Source organism: Furipterus horrens, unplaced genomic scaffold (assembly GCF_987537825.1).
Source record: "Furipterus horrens unplaced genomic scaffold, mFurHor1.1.pri manual_scaffold_7, whole genome shotgun sequence".
In the NCBI taxonomy this organism is placed as follows: Eukaryota; Metazoa; Chordata; class Mammalia; order Chiroptera; family Furipteridae; genus Furipterus; species Furipterus horrens.
This window is the reverse complement of record NW_028327177.1, coordinates 126,418,798-126,443,640: the sequence shown is the minus strand read 5'-3', so window position 1 is coordinate 126,443,640 and position 24,843 is coordinate 126,418,798. Positions and strand designations below refer to the sequence as shown.

The 24,843-nt window shown below is 40.6% G+C and overlaps 1 long non-coding RNA gene and 1 pseudogene across 1 annotated transcript; both read right to left on the bottom strand.

Annotated features, from left to right (window-relative positions):
• Positions 1 to 771: 771 nt before the first annotated feature.
• Positions 772 to 12,968, bottom strand: LOC150005197 (uncharacterized). The gene is made up of 3 exons (XR_016512318.1): positions 12,742 to 12,968; positions 1,552 to 2,419; positions 772 to 1,221 (listed from the first exon to the last, which is right to left on the bottom strand). It is a non-coding gene; the product is annotated as an uncharacterized LOC150005197 (long non-coding RNA).
• A 6,761-nt stretch (positions 12,969 to 19,729) lies between these two features.
• LOC150005196 (small ribosomal subunit protein uS11 pseudogene) lies at positions 19,730 to 20,332 on the bottom strand (annotated as a pseudogene).
• Positions 20,333 to 24,843: the final 4,511 nt, after the last annotated feature.

The following is a 24,843-nucleotide window of genomic DNA, read 5'->3' as shown; positions in this document are numbered from 1 at the left end:
TTTTGGCCACACATTGATTGGTATTTTTGTATTTCCCACCAATGATGACAATTCTTGCTTTACCAAGGAGGTTGAGATAATCCAGAAGTCATACCCCAACATGCATTATATTTTAAAGTACATAATATGACCAAAGAAGACTTCTAAGATTGAGATTTATTCATCTTATAAATTCTACCACAGTCCTGAATACTGGAGCCAACCTGGGAGTGAATCAACTCCCAGGCTTCTTGGTGTGAGTTTTAGGGAATGGAAGAGTATCCCAGACTCACTGAAAAACTTCCAAGGCACCAGGGAGAGCGTGTGAGGCAGATCACTGATAGGATATGGCCCATCACCCTCACTGGTGACAATTCCTGCTGTGGTCAAATGAAAGGCAAGAGGCAGAGTTTGTTCATTAAAACCATCTGGGCCCTTTATTCATGGCCTGAACCCCATTATGAGGAGATAATTTCTTAAACTAGCCATTGGTCCTTTTCTTCATTTCTTATGCCTTCCCTTCCTGTGTGCAGCCACCCCCCCCACCCCCAGCCTTCAGCAGCTCTTTTTGTTTATATTCACATTTTGAGATGAGGGCTAATTTGGGAAATTGAAGGTACTTTCTCCTGCTTTCCTGGATCTTTTTCCTGGCCATAGTCCCTTCCTCCCTTGTTGGCTCTCCTGTTTCTAAGAACTGTTTTTACTCCATTTGGTGAACTGGAATGGAAATCAGAAGACTTGGGCTTGTGCTCATCAGCATATAGATAAAATCACTTTATTTTGCTGGGCTCCATATCTCATCTGTACAAGTAAAGGAAGGGTGGACTAGAGTGCCTCTCCATCTACTTTCTTCGTAGATTCTGTGCACAAACAGGCCCCCATTTACAGCTGAACAAGGAGATCTTTAGAATTCTCTCACTGACTTCCAAAGCTCTACAGTAAAGCAGATGTTTCTTATAATTGCTGGGTGAAAGATCTGGGTGAATTTCAGAAGAAGCAAGTTGAAATCCTGGTATATGAATAAGGCAGGAGTCAGTGGAGATGAGATTGTAGAAGTGCCATCAAATGTAGTTAGGTTTGGAATTTTTTTCTCTGGGTGCTGGAGATTTTTGGAAGAACGACCACATTTGTGTTTTAGGAAGTTCACCCTGGTTGGTATATGAAGGACAGTGGAAACAGAAGACAGTGCCACCAGATCAAACTACTGCCAACTTTCCAGGCAAGAAGTGAGGAGGATCTGAACTAAGAAAGAGAAACATAGTTAGAAAAAATCGGAAAGGACTGATTTAATATATTTGGGGATTTGTTGGCCAATTGGCTAAGGGAGCTTAGACAGGAGGACAGTCTAGGAGGACTTTCTCGCTAATTTGAGCAGAGAGATTTGTCACAATCGTAGTAGACACCTATGACTTTGTCTACCTAGCACCTTGTGTTTATTACTGAAAAAATTACGCCTTTTTTCCCCCTGTAAGCTGCTTAACAATTTACTTCAAGGGAGATGTAATTATTTTTCTCATAAATTCCGCCCCCCACCCCGTGACCTTTTTTGATTGGTCCTGGAAGACACCTCACCTGTGACAATTATAGAATTCCCACCCACTGGCAGCATGTAATGAATGGATCCAGAAGAGGGCAAGTAATTCAAACGAAGCCCATCAGTCAGAGTTCTTGTCGAGGATTTTGAACCTGGAACCAAAGAAAGCTTCAGTCGGTCCCTTTTCAGGAACAGACATTGCAATGAACTTGACAAAGCTTGTAAACCCCTAAAATTTGTAAGTTGAGGCCTAATCTGCAATGTGATGGCATTTGGAGGTGGCCCTTTGGGAGATATTTAGGTCGTGAGAATGAAGCCACATGAATAGGGTTAGTGCCCTTCTAGGAAGTGGCATGAGAGAGATGGCCTCTCCCTCAGCCATGTGAAGATACAGCGAGAAGACAGCTGACTACAAGCCTGGAAGCGGGTCCTCACAAGACACCAGGTCTCCCAGTGCTTTGATTTGGGACTTCCCAGTTTGCAGAATTGTGAGCTATTTCACACAGTTATTTGATATTTAAAGCACCCAGTCTGTGCTATTTATGTGATAGCAGCCTGAAATAAGACAAAGTTCCAAGATATAAAATAATGGAGCTGGCAGCTGGTTTTCTTCTATATAGAAGGAGTCAGTCTGAAGCAAAAGAAAATAGAGCCAACAGGCAAGGAGAAACAAGAGAGGAGAGTCCTGATCATGTTTGAGACCCTGGCTCTAGCTGTTCCTGGGGCCCATTCGTTTCCCTGTCCTTCCTACAATTTGATTGTACAACTTTCCTTGGACTTCCTGAGATGATACTTTTCTTTTGGTTGCTAAGCTAGTTCAAGCTGAGTTCAGATACTTGCTGCTGGGAGTCTTCACTAATGTGGCAGTCCATTAATTGAGATGGGGAGGAGCAGAGAGAGGCCAGTCTGGAAGAAAAGAAAATGAGGTCAGTTTTGGACATTTAGGTTGAGCTGCCTTGGCCAGCCACCTGAAGATTTTTAGCAATGATTTCATTACAAAGCTGAAGCTCAGAAGATAGATCACCTTCTCCAAGTCATCAAAAATATATCTAAAAAGACAAGTCTAAGGATGAGACCTTTTAATATATCACTAGATATATCCAGTTAACATTAATCTTTCTAGGATGTAATTATTTAAGTGGCTACATCTCTATTCATTTGAAGTAGCATTCAATTTACCATTCTCACACTGATTTACAATGATATCAAACATTTTTCTAAGAAACGTGATGCAATCAAGACTGAGCATTTTATGGAATTCCCCTAGCCTTTTACCTCAACAGAATATCATAGACACAGTGGAAATAACATTAGTCTGACATGAATTGATCTTGACGAACGTAGCTTCTAGCCCCAAATGAACATAGCTGTTTTCTCAATATTTATAAATCAAGCATCAAAAATTTATTTTGGTGGCTAAATCATCCGTCCTTATCTAAGGAATAATAGATGGGTATACCAACTTCTCCACAAATTATAGGACTTGTCTCTGTTAACCTTGTCAGTTCTGTGCATGGATGCTTTTGGATCGCCCAGCAGGGGAGGTCCCAGCATTCCATAAACTTAATGGTGCCTGTGAATTGTCCTCGTTGTCCTGTTCAGCATGGAGGGGTGGTGCTTCAGAAATGCCAGGCTGACTCTTCATCAGGAAAGTATCTTTTCTTTTACACCATAGCAGAGACCATAAACAGTACAATTGTCTTTTCAAGGCAGAGAACCTGGGGTGCAAATATTGGTTCCAGCAGTTACATGCTGCATGATCTAGGCTGGGTTAAACATGCTGAGCCACAGTTTTTTCTTACCTGGAACATAGGAGCAATGATTAATTCCTTAGTGCATTTGTGGGAATTAAATGAGATCATGTATATATACTATTAGTTCGTGGCCCACAGTCAACTTTCAATAAACAATGACTGTGGCCATACTTTAGTTGATGACATTGTTTGCATCTTCTTGTTTCTCATTTACCCATGCTTGTCACTGGTTTTGCTTCCTTTACATATCATTGGCTTCTCTGTCTGGTTTCCTTTGTCAATTACTTTTCATCATGGCTGGGCATCGCTCATCCTCATGAAAAAGCTAAAACATATTTCTCCACTAATAAGAGCTGTCTGTATGAATAGCTTGTATAATTGGTGACCTTCTTAGGTCATTTCTGTCCACGGCCCTGGCAAAATGTCCATTTCTGGGCTGGTTCTCCAGTAACTCCAGGCCAATCAAAACCGCACTATGAGTAAATGACGTGTACTTTACTAAACATGTCAACACAAATAGTTACCATCTGGTTTACCACCCCCTTATGAGACTCCCATTTCTTTCTTGTTGATCTGGCATGACAGCAATGGCTGAGGCAAAACTGCCCTGCAAAGCTAAGGCGGCAGGGCCTTGTTACATAATATGCGACATCAAAGCAAAACTAGAGAAGAGGCTCAAAGATTTTGCACTCATTCAAAGAACTAGACAGTTTTGGAGTGACATCCTGAATAGCTCTTTCAGCTGCCTACTTCTCTCCATACCCATTTCCAAGTCCTCACTTGCAGCCCATTCTGTGTAAGTCAGAGGGAGCTTTCTGACTTCCAGACATGACTGTGTCACTTCGCTGCATGGACTGTTCAATCCGGTTTAAATGAGGCCCCTAGTGATTTAGCCAGGGCAGACCTCTCCAATCATGGGTCTCACCACTTACAGCCTCCTAGTCTACAGTTCAACCCTACTAACTACTGGAGTTTTCAACTTCTCAAGTGCTCTATGGTATCTCTTGTCCCCCAAGCTTTGCCCTCGTGGTAAGTAGTCTCTGATAAGAACCTTCCTTAATTCCCCCAACCTTTTGCCTTTGGCCTAATCTCAATATCACTTCTTCTGGGAGTCTTTTTCTGACGCAAGGCTGGGTTAATTGCCTCTCTAATGAATAAACTGTGAATCATGGCATTTATCACATTATGAAGTGATTACCTTTTTGCTTTCTTAGATTAGTCTGTTTTGCTCACCACTGTGTGGTCAGTACTACACACAGGACTCAGCACAGAACAAGGCCTTAAATAAATTGATGTTGAATCAGCAAATGAATTAATGAATCATGACATGAGAAGGTGACAAAGAGTCAGAACTGAGATGACAATCCCAGCTATCCATGAAACATTTGGGACACATTTATACAAAAAATTATTTGTTGTTTACCTAAAATTCAAATTTAACTGGGCAGCCTATATTTTACCTGGCACCCTTACTTGCTAATTAAATACCTCTCTCTGCATGTCTGAGAGATAATGTACTAATTTCAAAAACCCAAGTCTTTGATTTGCTGCCTTAGCCTGTCAGTATAGTGAATGCTCATGTTACTGGTGATGAATAAATTGCTTCTCTTTCTCTTTCTTTAAACAGTGGGGATTGTGTAGGTTTCCTGGTTGAATTTCAGCACTCCAATGCCCTGACTTAATGTGAACTAACATAACATGCATTCCTTTGCGTACTCTAGTGTTTTGAACACCACAGTTGGTTAAATTCAGAGGGACAGCTGAGACCTTTAAAATTACTAAGTCCTATTACTTACACACATTCCACTTATAGTTTAATTTGCTGACTCCTTTTCAAGTCTCTCACTTTTAAGATTAACTTTCATTATTGCATAATCAGTAGTGACTGATGTTGACTAATAATGAGTAATCTAATTTTTGTTCTTAATAAATGCACCAGATTGTCAGTTTCACCAATAACTTATCAGAGATCCCTTTAAAGATAGAATTAATTTTCTTAGTGAATAATGAGAAAACAAATACTGATAAAGTTAAGTGTACAAGTATTCATAACAAGCAATATCATAACAAGATACTGGTGACAAAGTAGAGAAAAATCTTTAATACAAAATTGGTTACACAATTTAATATATTTGTTGAGCATCTGCTAAAAATTGCAAAAATTACTAAACTAGTAGAAATTTTTAACCTAAATTGCCACACAAGGAAAATTAAGTCCAAATCATTCATTTATTAAGAACATTACTAAGTATTTACTTCCACTTAAGGTTTTGTCCTGGAAGCAGTTGCAGATGTAAAAATGAGTGCCTTCCAAAAAGAACAGTCATATTCAAGAATATGATATAATTTGTCAAGATAAAAAAGTAACTGATGCTGCATAAGAGGCACAGAAATACTTCAGTGAGAACTCAGAAGATGTAAGTAAATTCCCTTTCAGCTGGAGGAACCAAGTAAGACTTTGTTCCTGATTTTCGTAGATGTGGTTGCATCGGTCTTCGGCCTTTGTGGAAAGACAAAATTCCAAGATGCATTCCTACCATGCAGAAGGGTCTCCATAGGCAAAGCCCTCCTTTACCTTTAACAGGATCAACATTCAATTGCTTGGAAACTACACACTCTAAAGAAGACTTTGAACAATGTTCATACAATGGCCACATATCTGAGAATTTCTGAAATCCTGCCATAAAATGCTAATAATTTTAAGACACCAACTGAATTAAGAGCATGACTAGAGCTATACTGAGAAAATATGGGCTAGGGAGTTATCTGTGTATGTGATAGCCACTTATAACTAAATTTAGCATATTATTATATGTATTTCAAGATAATGCTTCTATATAATGCACCTGTAGCTGGATGTTAGAGACAGTATTTTGAAGCTCTTTCCTTAAAGTGTATAACTCAGCTGACATATATGAACAGTCCTTACAGGGTGGATGACTTTTCCCAGTTTGGTGCCCTGAGTGCTAGCAGCTGCCCCTCCTGGGATGCCTTGGAGGAAGTTTCTGTGGGTGTGCTTCAGTGCATGAGGGAACAGCTCCAGGGGATGCTGTGGGGATTTTTGTCTCCTGCACGTTGGTTCTGATTCATTTTCTAGGCTCACGTAACTCTAGGTACTTGGGCCAAAAGGTGTGGAAGGCGACTGGAAGGCTAAACCCTGAGCCTTCCCCTTGACCTTTTCTGTGTATCACAGGACGCGCTCCCTCCAGGCAAGCTCTCCTCGCTCATTTTGTTCTCAAGTTGACTGCCGTCAGAATGGGAATGGGAATGACAGGAGAGGCCATCCACGGAAGCAGGAACTGCAGATCCACGGACCCTGACCTGCATTTCCGAAATCCAAAAAGCTCTACAAAACTGAGTTTTTGTAATTCATTTGGCAGCAAAATCTGACCTTACCTGAACTCATTTGAAAGCAAAATCTTACCTGGACTGACATGAGGCTATTGACAGTTTTTGACCAACTAGCATAAATATTCACATGTTTTGCGGCAGATATGTTAATGTATTTCAGTACAGAGTGCTGTCCCAGAGCCTGCTGTCAGAGTTAATAATATGCAACACTTACACTGTAGCATTTAAAACAAATTTATTTAAATCTACACTTGAGGACATTTTCTCTTCATTGTTGTAGAGAGAGAGGAAGGGAGAGAGGGAAACATTGATTGATTGCCTCCTGTACACTCCTGGACCAGGGATCATACATGCCCAGACTGAGGACTGAGCCCGCAACCTACGTATGTGTCCCAACCGGGAAGCGAACTCACAACCTTTAAGTTACAGGATGACATTTTAACCAGCAGAGCCACACTGGCCAGGACATGTAACACTTTTTTCAAAATCCAAGATAATTCTGAATTCTGACATCTGGTCCCAGGGTTTTGGATAAGGCCTTGTGGTCCTGCAGTACAAAATGTACCATTGATTGTACACAGGGTGAAGAGTACAAAGGTCAAACCTTGGTTCAGTTATTATTTCTGAAGTCTCACCCTTGAGCATATGAAATTAATGTTTTTCTAGAACAGTAGGTTTCAACGTGTGATCATGGGACATTAGAAATTTGTAAGCTGTCTTATGGAGTCTATACTTTCATTGGTGTATATAAAAATGTATTTGCACTTTATGATGACAGCAAGACATTACTGATAGCTCATTAAAACAGAAGCAATTTCTTCTTCACTAATCTCTCTTTCTCTCTCTCTCTGGTGTAGCAGCAAGTGGGGAAAATAAAAACAGAACCAGCTCCATGGATGTGTGACCAATGTCGTCACACAAAGCTCTAGCACTCAGAAAGTGTACTACTTGGTTATCCAGAGAAACAGAACCAATAGGATGCCTATATATGCGTACAGATAAAGAGAGAGAGAGAGAGAGAGAGAGAGAGAGAGAGAGAGAGAGAGAGAGAGAGAGAGAACGTGCTTTATTACAAGAAATTGGCTCATTGGCTCATGTGATGATGGAGGTTGGCAAACCTAAGATCTGCAGTGTGAGCTGGAAAGCTGCAGACCCAGGAGAGCTGATGGTTTAGTTCCAGTCTGAGTCTGAACGCCTGAGAACCAGGTGTAAGTTCAGTCTGAAAGCTGGCAGGCTTGAGATTTAGAAAGAGCTGATGTTTCAGTTTCAGTCTGCAAGCAGGAAAAAACTCTCTCTTCCTTGGGGGAGGCTCAACCTTTTTGTTTCAATCAACTGATTGGATGAGGTCCATCCATATCAGGGAAGGCAATCTGCTTTACTCAGTCTGTGATTTAAGTGTCAATTTCATCCAAAAATACCCTCACATAAATGCACAAAATATGTATATGGGCATCCTGTGGCCCATTCAAGTTGACACAAAAAATTAACCATCACATAAGGGGACCAGATGTTTGGAGTTTAATACTGTGTTGTCACCATCTAGAAATTTTTAATAATCTTATCTTTGAATTTATATTTTCTAACTGAAGTCCAATGGGACATTGGATATTGGAACCTCAACTCAACAGTCCACCTCCCGCCACCCTTTCCTCCCAGGATCAGTTCTTCTGTGCCTGTTCCCACATCCCTGCCCAATGACCACTGCTGCTCTCTGCTCCTGACACGGGGCCTGGGCACAGGTGGGGGAAGGATCAGGATGGAGCACAAACCAACTTGCAAGGCAGGGCCCCAGGCACCTGGAGGGTTTCTGCTGGCACTGTGAGTATCCCTCGTCGTCGGCAGCCGACCGTCTCGAGAGACGATGGTGTAGCTTCTTAAGAGTCTATCTGCACCGCCGAGAATGGCTGTGCAGTCCAACTCGGGAGTGACACGGTATCTGTCTCCTCCCGTGTTGAATCGACATCTTGTGATGACGCTGGAGTGTCCTCTCCAGTGAAGCTGAAGCTACAGAGCCTGGGCAGGGTGATATGGAGGGTCTGCTGTTGCCCACGCAGCAGAACCCCCCTCTCTTCGCAGCTGAAGGGTCCAAGGGAAAGACGGAGTCAATACAGCTTGGCTTCAGGTGCGCCGCAGGAGTTGCCGGTATTGACTACAACGTCAAACCGCCTTAGGGACTCCGGCTCCGGATTTTCTGTCGGGGTTTACTCCCTTAGCCTTTCCCCTGAAGAGGTATGCCGCAAGGCAGCGGAGGTTTTTTTGGAATCAGAGTTTTCCTTCTCTGATGTGCCCTGGCTGGAAGATCGAACCAGCGACACTTAGCTCGCAGGCCGACGCTCAATCCACTGAGCCAAACCAGCCAGGGCATGTGAGTATCCCTATGCCTCAAGTAATGTGACACTAAATAGCAAAAAAAAAAAAAAAAGAGGAAGAAGAAGCAACAAACAACAAAACCCACCACAACAGATCAAGGGAGGGACCATGGAAGAAAGGAAAAACAAAAAAAAAACATGTTTTCTCATTTTTTGAATAAAAGGTCTCAATTATCATTCTGCACAGCACTCTGCAAATGATGTAGCCTGACTGAAGAGGAAGAACACTCAATGAAATCTTTAGCTTCTTCTTCACCCTGCACGCAAACACATCCACACACACACAGTTGGTTTTCATTGTTGTCTTTCCTATTTCTGGTGGTGTGAATGCAAAAGAAAAAAAAAGTTTAAGAATCAGTCAATTCAACAGATAGTTTAAGTTTGGATTATTAACTGACTTCTCCCTTTTCCTTTCTTCTCATGTCCAGACTGCCTACAGTCATGCTGATGTTCGCCAAGAGCTCTTATAACTATTCTTCTTATTCTTTTCTACTTCTGCCAACCTAGTCCAGGAATAGAGCCCTCCCTTTCTCTTCCTCCTCCTCCTTCATCTTCTTCTGTCACCATTACCACTACCCTAGCATCATAAGAAAAGTTATTATGCCTATAGTGTGCCAGACATTATATTAAGTGCTTAATGTGTTATTTAATGTATTCCACACAGACACTGAGGAAGGTATATGGAATTACCCCCATTCTGCGGAAGAGAAAACAATAGCTCAGGATTTGCATGTGGTCCATTGCCAAGTAGTGATAAACCTGGAAGTTGCAACTGGGTGTGCTCTTTTGACTGAACCCCAATATTCCACCTCAACACCCTCTTAATTCAAATGGCTCATCTTATAGTCTTCAAAACAAGTCCAAACTTTTTTTTAATCTAGCATTTAGAGCCTCCACAACACAACTGTATCTATTTTTTTAATCTTATCTTTGGTTACTCCTGCATTAGTCAGGTCTCTGTCAGTTGCAAGTGACAAAATCACAACAGAGCTGAAACACATAAGCAAGTGATTGACTCCTGTAGCTGGAAAGTCCAAGGTGGGAGGAAGTTTTACCTCAGACACAGAGGACTTCAAGGATTCAAACTCTGCTCAGGACCCCCTTTCCTTCCATCATGGGTCCTCACACTTCCAAGTTGGCTTAATTCTTGGGCAGTCTTCTTCTCTGTAACAGCAATGATGCCATGGCAGAGCTAAATTTATACTGTCTTCATAGCTAGCAATTATAAAAAGAGAAAATGATCCCTTCTACTTTGGCACTTGTATTCATCTCCTCAAAGGACTCTGATTGGCTCTGCTTAGGTTACATGACTAGTCCAGAGAAGTTCCATGTTCTAGGTTAGGGGCATATAGTATCCTGATTGGACGACCTATTGGTCAAAACTTAGTCACATGGCATTACTTAGCTGCAAGGGAAACCAGAAAATGCGGTTCTTGGTTGGGCTTCCATCTGCTGAGCTAAAACTAAAGGAATGCTATTCCTAAAAGAAGAAAAGAATGCGCAGTAGTAGAACTAGCAGTAAAACTGAGATTAAATTAAGGTGAAATGAAGAGAGGCTCATTTGTTTCATGCATTAATTTGTTGCTGAAATGGAAGTGTTACCAAAGTTCTCTAGATTGTTAAATTGAAAAATAGTTCTCTTTGACCTTTAAGCCTGCTTTTTATCCCAAGTACCTTCGTATCTATTTTCCCTTCTTTCAATTTCATTGTTACTTCTGTCATTAAGCTTAGCAAGAGTGAAGAGCTAACACATGTAATAGGATTAGGCCATAGACAGAGGTTAGTTTATTCATTTAGTAATTTTCTTTCTTGAGGGCCTACTATATGCAAAACACTATTTTGGGGGCTTGGATACATCAATGAACAAAACCAATATCCCTACCTCTGTAGCTTCTGTTCTAGTAGGGAGTGGGGAATACACAGTAAACAAGAAACATTAGCTCCCGTGAAAACAATGCTAACCATATCTCAGACAAGACTTTAAGCTCCTAGAAGAGTGGAGAGGACATCCCCTGGTTTTATGGCCCTGTAAGGATGGCACACCCTACATGTATGCTGTCCAGACATTTGTTAAAAGATTCTTAACAATAAATATCTCTATACTTCTTTGGATCAAATTTTCTTTGAGGAAAAAGTTATTGGTAACCTCCACTTTATTTTACTTTTTACAAACAGCTCAATTAGTGGATTTAGTAGGACTTCTTTTTGATGTATTAGAAACCTAAGTAGCTTAATCCAAAAACAAGTGCTGGTGATAATAATTTTTAAAAAATATTACGCAGTATCTTATGCCTTAAGACAAGCTGAATGATCTTAGGTACAAATGGAACCAAAAAATCAAATGCAGCCAGCACCGGTCTGTCCTGCCTCTCTAGGTGTCAGCTCTTTTTTTTTTTTTTTCTTCTGAAGATTGGTTTCCTCTCTATGCAAAAGAACACCGCACCTCCAAATTTCACTCCCCATGCTCTCATACAAGAGCATATGGGATTCTTGGCAGCACTTCAGTGTAAAAAAATTCCAAGGCAGCACTCTAATTGGCCTAGAGTGGGTCAGGTATCTAACCCTATATTATACTCTGTGGCTAAGGAAGGAGGATAACAGAAAAGACATCCCTGGGAGTCTACTTCCTGGGTCTTCTCAGCTGGGCCAACAGCTCTGTTTTAGCACGGAAGCAACTTGGTGGGGAGTCATAAGTTCTGAAAACAACTCACCATTTCGAAGAAGTGGTACCCAAGACTGAACAGGTTAAGGGCAGAATTATCCTAAAAGAGTTTAATAACCCTGCCTGCCAGAGTCAAATCCTAGGTCTTCACTTTCTGAGATAATTTTTTAAAGCTGTGTCATAAATAACAGGTTCATTAAGCATAAAGTCACAATCGGGGTGTGGGTTGCTTTGTTTTGTTTTGGAATAGGCCTTGGGCATCTTTTAAATGTATGTGTCCACAGCAAATGGGTAGTTCAGAAGTTCCATAATATTTTCAGATAATTATCTTTAAAACAAGAAACTGAGACTTGGATGTAAAATAGTATTCTGCAAACAGTGAAGCCCTTTGTTTTAAGACATCAGGTTCCCAGGAAAACAGCTCCCAGTTCGTAATCTTTGTTTTCTATTTGGTGGTGATGTGCATTATAATTTTTTCTCCCCCAAATGAGAATGTTTTGAATTAAATAATACCTCTTCCTTCCGTTGTGACTCGACATAGAACGACAGCAAGTTAGTTTTCATTATCATCACATTTCTGCCAAGGATTTATGCAGGTTGACTCCGATTTGGAGTGCTAGGGCAGGGTCTCTGTTTTTCTGAGCTTCGCCAGGTCCCTAATGTAGCAATGACAGTGTGTGGGCAGCCAGATATCTTTTAATGATATATGCTAGAAATAAAACATAGTATCCAGCCTCCTACTGCTTAAAAAAGGGCCAGCTTTGACTACCACTTTCAAACCAGTTGAAAAGTTGAAGTGCTTTTCATTTGCAATCTCTCTGCTTTCTTAAAGGAAACTGGAATGCCTGTGGTTAGGTTTCCCTGGGTCAAATCCAGCTGAGCTGTCCATGAGATCAAAACCTGTTTGTTTTGTGATCACCCCCCCCCCCATCCCGCCCCACCAACCATGTAGAGTGGCTTGATTCTTTTTTTTTTTTTGGCCAATGTCACTGATATAAAGACTAGCTGTTGGGGTGCCCCAAACTCTCAAATCACTATTTTTCAAGCTGGTATTTTTTAGCACCTGGTCCCAGCATGACACTGGAACCTTACCTGGTATCCCCTGTTGTAGAATGCTGGGTGGTCTTGAAGTCCTTTTCAGAAATAAATGGGGCCAGCCAGAGTGTTGATGGGAGGGACATCAGAAAGATGTCCTTTCAGTGCCACGATGGCCTTTCAGACTCCAGAACTGTTGAATGGTATTGGCAGCCCCTTGTCCCTGCCCCACCCAAACTCCCAGGCCCAGGAGAACTAGGGCCAGAAGACAGCACACAGAGGGTGCGGTCGACACCAGCAGCCCCGGCCCTCCTCTCGCTGACACACAGGCAGTTTTCTATTTTTACTTTGACAGACTCTACTTCCGTTTACCTCAATCACATCCTTTATAGACTTATTTCCCTTCCCTTCCCCTTCTTCCTCTTTCCCATTGTTATTTTTCGATGCTGTATTCTTGTTTACAGAGAAGAGAATGATCTCCCAAATGAACACCCAATACAACAGCCAACTGACCAGCTTGTCGGTGGCTACTCTGAAACACCTCAGCCATTTCTAATCATCTCTTTTCAGTTGTTACTGGGATGGAGAGGACCAACAGCAGGAAGGAGGATGACTCAAACCCAGAACCCAGAAAACAAACACCCACTAGTGACTCACACATTGCAACTGGGGAGATTCTGAGTCTCCCCTTGCTGAAAATACATATGCAAACAACATTCCCCTCCCCAGGAGGCCGGGCTGGCTCCCCCTGCACAGGGACTCTGCTGAGGTGGCAGCGAGTCAGGGATGCCTCACATACCCCAATGTGGAGTTTACTGGGTCAGTAGATGGGAGGGTGGCCTGGACTTGAATATCTTTGCTTTTTTCCAAATGTCTGTTGAAGAAAATCTGATGGAGCCTATATGAGTCAGTCATGAGTGTTTCTGTTCGGGGGTTAAGAGCATTTTAGTCACTCCTCTCCATCTCCCTTGCTGGTTTTGTGATTTTAATTAGCAAGCCTGCCATCGGAGTGGAGGCGTGGCCTTTCATCAGAACAGGAGTTTTCTGGCTGTGTGGTCCTTCGTTGGGCACTTGGGTCATATAATGGTAATTTTTTTTTCTTTAGTACATTTTTTCCTCCAAAATTTCAAAGGGCTTTACTGAACGAGAACCAGTCTGGGCCTTCAATTGATATTTACATTAAAAAACGAGTGATGATGGGGATCTTTGTGGCTAAGTGCTTTGAAACCCTGAGATGAAAGGGAACCCGTAAAGAGAAATTAACCTCATTTATTTTTTAAGCAGCATTTTGCATGCGTGTGTGGACAGATGTAACTTGAGGCATCTTGAAGGAAGAGCCTCCTCTCCCTCGGCTTGTGACCCTCCCTGTCTCTGACTGAACTGAAGGACCTCTTTTTTCTTTTTGCTTCTCTATTTCCCAAGCCAGGATGTGTCTGGTCGGGATGGCTGATTCAGGCTTATAACTGACTCTGGGTCCTCCCTCTTGACATCGTACCTCTCTGTGGCTGGGCCTCCCCAGGTGGAGGCATCCAAAGTTCAGTAAAGGAAGGAGGGAGTTGAGGGGTATGGGGTGGCCCCTCCTGCCCTGCATGTCTTTGTTTCCATACCTTGCATTCTTCAGTGCATTCCTGAATCTATTAATGCATCATGACCAAGCACACTCATGAGCCCTTTGAGGCAAGGCTAATATTTAGCTGGAACACAGTGGTACTACCATGCATATTGCTAATATATTAAAATACTCCTATAATCATTTGTAAATAGTCACTGCCTATGCCTACACCATTGTTAAGTATTTTTAATTGCACCCCTGCATTGTGAGCTAGGGGAGTATCTTCTTTCTTAGTTTCAGATAGTGCTTTGTATAATATCCTGCTCTACATTTAGAATGTATATACTGATTGATTGAGGAGGAGAATGGAGAACTCCAACTTGTTTTTAGGCCATCAGGGTAGTGAGGGACCAGCTTGGGGTTTCCCTACAAACTGTTTCTTGAGTGCTTCTAGGGTTTAGTGCTCAAGTTTTCTCACTTACTCTCTTTGGGGTTCTGAACTGAGGGAGGGCGCACATGAAGATCAACGACTGGATAGCGAGCAAAATACGCTTCCAGTTGTGGAGAGCTAGCCCAAGGCCTGATAACCTCTGCAAGGATGGGCTGGGTGCAGGGCCCAGGCCCAAGGCATAGAGCATTTGTTACAGATTGAATGTTTGTGTCCCCCCACAATTCATATGTGTCGGCATTTGGAGATAGACCTTTGGAATATAATTAGGTTCAGATGAGGTCATAAGAGTGGGGCCCTCATAATAGGATTAATGTTCTTGTAAGAAGAGACACCAGGGAGTGCTTTCAGTCTCTCTGTCTCTCTCTCTGTGTGTCTTTCTGTCTCTGTCTGTCTTCTTCTCCCTCAGTCCCCCTCACCCCCCGCCACTTGTGCACAAAGAAGTCAAGTGAAGTGACATTCTTCAAGCCAAGAAGCGAGATCTTACCAGAATCCAACCATGTTGGCACCCTGATCTCAGACTTCTGGCCTCCAGAACTGAGAAAATAAATTTCTGTTGTGTAAGCCCCCCAGTCTATGGTTCTTTGTGGTGGCAGCACAAGTAGACTCAGACAGTGTCCTACTCTTCACTTACTAGGCTCTCATGAGAGACTCCAGTCCTGTATGTAGAGATGTGTATACAGAGCAGGTCAGTGTGACTGAGCCCATCCAATGAAGACCAGAAAAATGGTCTACTTCACCTGGATGCTAGGAATAAAGGGGAAAGTTTGGAGCCTACTCTCTGCCATCAAGGCACAAGCCCCATTAGTGTCTCAGATTCTGATGAATCTGATCCTTCTAGCGAACGAGGATGTGGGAGGGGAAGCTGAGACCCTGTTAAGAGTTCAAGCCCCATAATTACCCAGAAGACATATTCATGTAAGTATACCAATTCATAGTATGGTTTGATTAGAAGTACAGGTTAGATCTGGTATAGGGAAGGATACCCAACTTCTCTCCTTATTGGGAGGGTGATTCTCTACCATTCCATGGACTCTGATAACATTTGGGAAATGGCAGCCCAGTCTCATGAACTCATACCTTAGGGCTATGGTTCTCTACCTTTGCTACACAATGAAATTATTTGAGACACTCTAAAGAAGATCTGACTTAATTGTTCTATGATGCAATGGGCATCAAGATATTTTAGAGCTCTACAGATGAACCCAGTGTGCAATCAAGGTTGAAAACCACTCCAGATGAGCTCTGAGAGTTGAGAACCTGATATATTTCATGGAGCAAGTTCATTAAGTTGTCTTCTAATTCTGACTTACTTCATACTTCTCTTTGGGCCAAGTGAAAGCCTTTACTACACATGAATGGTCCACAAGGTCTTTGCGTAAACTGCCTCACTGATTTGTGTTTCAGTGGACTTGCTGGGCCAATAAGGACAAATATATTATTGTTCCCTTGCTATGCCTGAGCTACTACCCAATAAAGTCCACATAATTTCAAAAGATGTGATATCATCGTGTGTTCTTGGACAATGTGTTCCTGGATTCCATCTAGGTCACTGCCTTCCTCTTGTGTGGAAAGACTAAAGCAAACATCTAATTTTCCTACTCTAATAGATGATTTTGAGGCACAGTATGTCATCTAATCTTCTTTTTACAAGTTTTAATTTTTTCAAAGTTCTATACATACATTGTTTTAAAAGTTAAGTAAAATTTACTATATAATGTATTATCTTCTACTTTTATTCCTTCCCTTCCCCAATTCCCATTCCCCAAAGGCAATCATATTTACTCCGTTAGTCCTCCTCATGTTTTATACTATATGCTCAGGTAACGGGCATCCCCTACTATTTCTTGATTTTTCACTTTTAGAGATAATCTCTTAGCTTCCTAATGGGAAAGATAGGGAGTTAACTCTCTCACTCTTCCTTTGTTATACACACATAAATATTTCCTCCCTGACATCCTAATAAAGGCATAGATTTTGGTCAGATTGATATTAGGTTAATTATGCAATGTTATCCACAGAAAAGTCATGTAGCATGAGTCATGTAGATTTTCTTGCCTGAATGACTACTTGCTTTCTGTGTATTTAATGATTATCTCACTTTTTTAATTTGCTTTATTTTTTGTGTAGCTTATATAAATTTATCTTCAAGAAGAATATCTTCTGTGACTATGTCCAAGTGTGCCAGATAATTTTTCAAATTTGACTTATTTTTTTAAAGAATGATTGCTAGTGGTGCCCTCTATGTGTATTCTCCAATATGGACAGGTTGTGCTCTAGACTTGAGAGAGCTAGTGTTCTAGGGTCTCCCTTCAATATCCTCTCTGAAATTACCTTCACTTCTCTTCTTTGTTAGATCTCTGGCTTCTTGAGTCACATGTATTTCCCTTCTTTGGTTTATTTCCTTATTTTATTGGGGCATATTCTTTAGTAACTTCCTTAGCAAAGTTGTGTGGAAGGAAAATTATTTGAGGCTCTGTATATTTAGAAATGTATATATTCTAGCTTCATAGTTGATTAATAGTTTGCCTAGGTATAGAATTTTATATTGGAACTAATTTTCTTTCAGAATTTTGAAACTATTGATCCATTATCTTCTAGGTTCTAGGATCCTGTTGAGATATTCACTGGCATTCTAAAAACCAACCCTTTATATATTGTGTATTTTTACATTCTGAAAGATTTTTAGATCTTCTCTTTGTTCTATTATGGAATTTCACAATAATATATAGGGCACGAGGTGTTTTCTGTTCATTCAGTTGGTTGGCAGAATCTTTCAATCTGGAAATGTGTCCTTTACTTCTGGGACATATTCTTAAATTATTTGTTTGACAATTTCCTTGCTTCTACTTTCCATATTCTTTCATTATGGAACTCCTATTAATTAGTGGGTGGGTGCTCATGACTTATCCTCTCTTTTTATTAGGTGTTTTTAATGAATGTTATTTTTTAAAAATTTTATTTATTTATTTTTAGAGAGAGGGGAAGGGAGGGAGAAAAAGAGGGAGAGAAACATTGATATGAGAGAGAATCATCAATCAGTTGTCCCTTGCACGTCCCCAATCAGAGACCTGGCCTGCAACCAGGTATGTGATTTGACTGTGAATTGAACTGGCAACATTTTGGTTTGCAGTATGATGCCCAACCCACTGAGCCACACCAGTCAGGGTGTCTTTTTTATTATATTTTATTTGCTATTTGCCATCTCTGTATTTTAGCTCTGAAAGTTTTCTTTTATTTTATCTTTTACTCTTATATTGAATTTTTCATTTCTGATATAATATTATTTATCCAAAAGGTCTTTTCATTTTTTTGGTTCTCTCTTAAATAACATCTTACTTGGGTTTTATAGATGTGATAGATTTTCTTATCTAAAGATATTCATTTGAAGTTTCGTCTTCCTGCATAGCTCTGTTTCCTCTAAGTGGCTTTCCTACATGTGTCGTTGTTGTTTTCTGTATTTCTTGTATTAGAAGTTCTCCCTGGATATTGATAGTCATTGATTTTTTTATTTATGTTTAATAACGGGAAATTCTAAAGTTTATTGGAAACTATAAATGTGTGTAATGACCTGCCTGGCTCTACGTTAGAGAACTCATGAGGTCAGTATACTTGTCTTTTCTTCTAAGTTGGTCAGATTTCTTCAAGAAGAAGAAGAAAAAGAAGGAGAAAAAGAAGGAGAGGAAGAGGGAGAGGGGGAAGGAGAAGGAGAGGAAGAAGAAGATGGAGAGGAAGAAGAAGAGGAAGATGAAGAGGAAGAGGAAGAGGAAGAAGAAGAAGAAGGAGAAGGAGGAGGAGGAGGAGAAGGAAAAGAAGGAGAAGAAGGAGAAGAAGGAGAAGAAGGAGAAGAAGGAGAAGAAGAAACCTTAAATCTCCTAACAAGAGGAGGGTATAGGTCTGATTGTCAATGTTCCTGGGGTAGAGGATTAAACAGCTGAGTGGGAAATGTCTTAGAATACTGGAAATTCTTTCGCTTAATTGCTATTACTGTTTGTCATGGGCCCTGTCTGCTCAACTGTATCTGATAGTACCCTCAATAAAGAAACCCTATGTTTTACCCCTTCGAAGAATAACCTCCCAGACTTCTACCATAATGGGAAAGTGGCAGCTTGCCCAAGCACAGGGAGTGGGAGAGGGCATATAGAGGGACACAACTGTCTTTGGAACGCCTTCAACCAGTCCTCCTGGTAGTACCGTTCTCTTCACTTTCAGGGGGTCTCATCAGTTTGTGAGCCCTCTGATGAATCTTAAGTTAGCTTTTCCCACTGTTGGTTTCAGATTCAGCTATCTTGGGTGTGCCAGTTTGATCACCCCTTGTCTCCATGTCTCCAAAATGCAGTTCCTATAGTTTCCTTCCCTGCCCCACTATTGTAGACGTGTGCCTTAGAAAATTACTTTTATTGATGTTGCACTCAGGTTTTAGGAGGAATGTGTTCAATCCACCGTCTTTCGAGAGGAGTCTTTAGATTCTCATTACCTTCACTGTATCTTGAGAGGTAAGAATTCATTTGCATTTCATAGATGAGAAAATGAGTCCTGAGATTACACAGTTACTGCAAGATTCAAACTTATGTCATTGCTCTTTCTGTTATCTCACTCTGCCTGTCAAACTTAAAATTTGAAAAAACACACGCACATAATTTGGTCATGAGATTTTGGTTACATTAGAACAAAGTATGGAATGGTAAGATCAGTATAAGACAAAGAAGAATTAATGAAGTAATTAAAAAAGTAAAGGCTTTATTTTACTCTGAAGACTGAAAACCATCTATCTTTAAAGAATTTTTCTGAGTAAAATTGAATCTAGGTTAATCAGCTGAAAGAATACACTACCAAATTCCTATCAAAGCATGTGCCCTTTTACCCCAGAATTACTAAAGTTAAGTAGTCATTTCATTCAGAGAAACATAAAGCCACTTAACTGAGCTCTCACAAAAGCTACAAGAAACCATTTCATGAACATTCAAGGACAGGAAACCTGAAAATCTTATGTTTAAAAATTACCAAATCTGAAACAAAGATAAATTAGATAATCTGCTGGACAATTAAAAAAGAGTAATTTGCAATTTAACAGTTATTAAATGCCAACCAAGTGTTAGTGCTATAGAGTTCTGGTTTCCTTTGTAGAAAATATATATTTGGCTCACACAAAGGCAATTTATTAACAGAGAACAATAATTTGAAGAGTCCTGTCCACAGATGGTGCCCGGGGCAACCCCCTTCCGGCAGGTGCTGTCAGAGGGGATGGGTGTGACATCCTCAATCAGTCGGACCTTCATTCCTGAGTGGGCAAGGGCTCTGAGGGCTGCCTGGGCACCTGGTCCAAGAATCTTGGTCCTATTTCCTCCTGTGGCTGGGATTCTGATGTGAAGGGCCATGAGACCCAGTTCCTTGCACCTCTGGGCCACAGCCTGAGCAGCCAACATGGCAACATGTGGAAAGGACTAATTTTGGTCAGCCTTGACCTTCATCCCACCAGTCACATGGCAGATGGTTTCTTTGCCAGAAAGGTCGGTCACATGGACAAAAGTATCACTGAAGGATGCAAAGGTATGGCAGACACCACATACATTTTCCCCTTCAGCCACCTGAGATCTGAGGCTAATGATCTATTTTTCCTTCTTTTCCTTTCCCTTGCAAGGTGCCATTTCTGTGGGTCTTCTGCAGACTCAGCAGTTGGAAAGGTCTTTCTAGAATATTAACATAAAAACAATTTTCAAAATATCTCCTTTTTGCATATAAACATATTCATGAAAACTTCTGCACAGAATTTACATAGTTCACTGGCTTATAAACTATGTTGGATTACTACTAATTTACATTGCTGGTGTATTTATTTTTTTATTTATTTAAATCTGAAAAATTGTGTGATTTTCTCCAAAAAAAGGCTTATGCATGTACTCTGGCTCTGAAACATGTTTTTGTAACCACAGGACAAATATTTTTTTACCTACTTAGCTTTTCTTTTTCCTCCTATTTTACAAGCTTGTGTATTTTAAATGTCATTCTTTCAGGCTCTGAATAGTGTATTCCATAAGCAGAGTCACTGCTAGAGCTATGGGGGGTTTAGTGAACGTACTAAATGTGTTTTCCAAAAATAGATTTTAATTCTTACCCATTTTCAGCAATGAAAGTTATTTGAATATTTATAAGACAGTATAGGTCAAATTTTGAGGCTTACTGTTGTGTCTTGGATGGCTTTAACCCACACTGGTAAAGGGATAGCAGTCATTACCAATTAGTATTCCATCCTTGTCTATGAACGATGTTTAGATTAAGTAACCTTTTGAGCAGTCTAGATTTGTTCTGCTTCTTGATCTTATCCATGGAAAGCCCTTTCAGTTGTTTTTAGGTCTGGTTTTCTTCTGGGCTTAGCATTTCAGATTTGGTTCTAATCTGTGAATAATTCTAACCAAAGTAAAGGGCTGCTTTGAGCATCACTTTTTAGCTGAAGAGATAGAGAAATCCATCATGCTTCAGGTCATAGTCTTACTGCCAGAAAATTTCCCAAGTGACAGCAGTGACATATTTGTGATTTCCTGGAGAGTCTGGGTATCCCAGAATGAGAAGAGTAGGAAAATGAACACTTTAAAGCTAATGGTAAAGTGACTCAGAGAGTCTCCTCCAATCCTTTGACATTATTTACCCTCTTAAGATGAATATGTGTGTGCACATGTGTGCGCTTTCTAAATTTATATAAATTATAATCATTGGTCTATCGGGTTCAATATTGAACCTCTGGTCCCAAAATAAAACAAACAACATTGCTGTGCTCAACAGTAAACGCTCCTAAACAATCTTCAAAGTCTTCGATCTGAGACATTTTTATGAGTAGGCACAGGGCTTCTGAATGCATCATACAATTGGACTGAAGCCTGGAAAGTCATGCCAGGGTGTTTGAACAAACCGTAAACCACAAATACCATATTTTTATATTGGATCATTCCTTTCCTCTTTTAAAGGGAACCAGCACTATCTAATCCCCTTTTCACATTCTTGAGTAGTTGAAGTATCAGTTTCAAAAGTCATTTCAAACACTTTACTTTTATCCTATTACAGGGCTGGGAAACAATAAACCAATAGGTAAATGCTGAATATGCAATTTCAATTGCATTAAAAATTTTTGGCTTACAGAATTCTTTCTCTTTCTTTTTCTCTTTCTGTTTTGCTCTTTCTTTCTCTCTCTCACACACACACATACACACATGCACACATACACACAGTATGTGTAATAGGAATAATATTATTTATGAAGTTAACACTGTCAAATAATCACATTGCAGCCTATTTATTACACAGGTGATATATGAGTATGTGTCTTTTCTGCTTTAGTAGATCATATGGTGAGATGAGCTAGCTGATATTAAAGGACAAAATCAGATAAAATACAGTTAATCTGATGATTTCAAAATTTTAAGACTAACTGCATTATTTATTCACCAAACTTTTGAATATTTCCTAGATTTCTCAGACTTTGTTCTAGGCTTTTGGAATATAAAGGTGAAAAATATGAGATATCTGCCTTGTGTAGGAGACAGAGGTGTAAATATAAAAATATAAATTACGCTTCATGAGACAAATGCTATAGGAAATTTTTAAGCAATGTTCTAGGGGAATGCTGTATAATGACTGTGCCCACCCCCTAGTGCATATGTTGAAATCTAATCCCCAAAATGATGGTGTTTGGAGGTGAGGCATTTGGTAGGTGATTAGATCATGAGTGTGGAGTCCTCGTAAATGGGATTGTGCCCTTAAAAAAGAGACCCCACAGAACTCCCTTACCCCTTGCCTCATATAAGGACACAGCAAGAATTCAGTTATCTGTGAACCAGACATCAAATCTGTAGCTGCCTTGATTTGGTGTTCTCAGTCTCTAGAAATGCAAGAAATATTTTTCTATTGTTGATAAGCCACCCAGTTTATGTACTTTTGTTACAGCAACCCAAACTGAGAGCAAAAAAATTAAGCAACTATACTGCATGAGGGAGGTTTCACAGAAGGGAAATATTTCAGCTAAACCTTGAAGTATGAGTAGTATTCTCCTGACTTACAAAAGAGTCAAGTAGCCCTAGCTGGCGTGGCTCGGTGGGTTGAGTGCTAGTCTGTGAACTAAAAGGTCACCGGTTCGATTCCTAGTCAGGGCACATGCCTGAGTTGTAAGTCAAGTCCCTAGATGGGGGTGGTAGGGGGAAGAGTGCAAGAGACAACTGAATGATGTATCTCTCACACACTGATGTTTGTCTCCTTCTCTTTCTCCCTTCCTTCCCTTCTCTCTAAAATAGTCAAGTATGTTTTTGGAAGAGGTGCTATATAAGCATGTCAACAGGGATTGACCAGAGTTGATTTATAAAATGGGCAAAATATAAATCGACTGAGTTTTAAGAAGACTTTACTTATTTATTTTTAGAGTGAGGAGAAGGGAGGAAGAAAGAGAGAGAGGGAAACATCAATGTGTGGTTGCCTCTGTCACACCCCCAACTAGGGACCTTGCCTGGAACCCAGGCCTGTGCCCTGACTGGGAATCAAACCGACGATCTTTGGGTTCGCAGGCCAGCACTCAATCCACTGAGCCGCAGCAGCCAGGGCTGATTTTTATAAGCTGGGTATTTGTATTTATGGAGCCATTCTTGGAGTCATCTTGGACTCCTCTCTTCCTCCCACATGCAATGTCTAAGCTACTGGCAAATGCTATTGGCAAAACCCAGAGACTCTATGTTTAAAACACATCCCTTCCCTGGCTGCTATGGCTCAGTGGATTGAGCGCCAGCCTGTGAACCAAAAGATCATTAGTTCAATTCCTAGTCAGGGCACGTGCCTGAATTGTGAGTCAAGTCCCCAGGAGAGGGTGTTCGAGAGACAACCAAATGATGAATCTCTCACACATTGATGTTTCCCTCTTTTCCCCCCTCCCTTCCCTTCTCTAAAAAAAAAAAAAAAAAAAAAAAAATAGAAGCTTAAAAAAACCCCACACCCCAAATCAGACCACTTTACCCCATCTCCATGGCTACTGTCTGGGTCCAAGTCACCATCATGTCTTGCCTTGACTACTCCAAAAACATCTTAATTGGTTATGCTGGTTTTCTGTTGCTGTGTAACAATTACCATAAATTCAGTGGCTTAAAACCACACACATTTATTATCTCACAGTTTTCCATGGTCAGGAGTCTGGAAGTGGCTTAATTGGAGGCGATGCTCAGGGTCTGATCATCAGCAATCTACATGTTAACCATCTGAATTTTCACTTGGAGGTTAGACTAAGGAAGGATACACCTCCAAGTTCACTCAAATTGTTGGCAAGATTTAATGTTTTGTGGTTATAGAACTGGGAGACCTTCTTCTTATTGGTTTTTGGCTGAGGAATGCCCCCAGGTCTTAGAGGTTTCTCCTAGTTCCCTGACACATGACCCACTCTGTAAACCATAGGTGATTTGCTTCTCCAACATAATCAGGAGACAGACAAACGCCATATGATTTCACTTTATGCGGAAGCTAAAGAACAAAACAAACAAACAAAAGTGAAACAGACTCAGAGACACAGGGAGCAGACTGGTAGTTGCCAGTGGGAAGGGGGTTTGGGGGACTGAGTGAAAGAGGTGAAGCGATTAAGAAGTACAGACTGGCAGTAACAAAATAGCCACAGGGATATGGAATACGGCTTAGGGAGCCTAGTCAATAGTACTGCAATAACCATGCATGGCGCCGGGTGGATATTGTAAATATTGGTGGCAGGAACACTTTATAAAGTGTATGGTTGTCTCACCTCTATACTGTACACTTAAAACCAATACAAAATAATATTGAAAGTAAACTGTAACTGAAAAAAATTTTAAATATACATTTTAGCCTCTAAAAAAACAAAAAGCAAAAAAAAACATAATCAAGAGAAAATCTAACGTTTCAGTTTGCTAAGATGAAGTCTTCGGTCATGTAACATAATCATAAGAGTGACATTCCATCACCTTTGCCATATTCTGTTCATCAGAAGCAAGTCATAGGATCCACCTGCATTCATGGGAGTACTATACAAGGGTATGACTCATTAGAGTTCAGCTGAAGGTGTGTCCACCACATTAGTCTTCCAGCTTCCACTCATGCCCTCCTAGTTCATTCTCCATACAGTAGAGAGAGTAATCCTTTTAAAATGTGAAAGTAACAATGC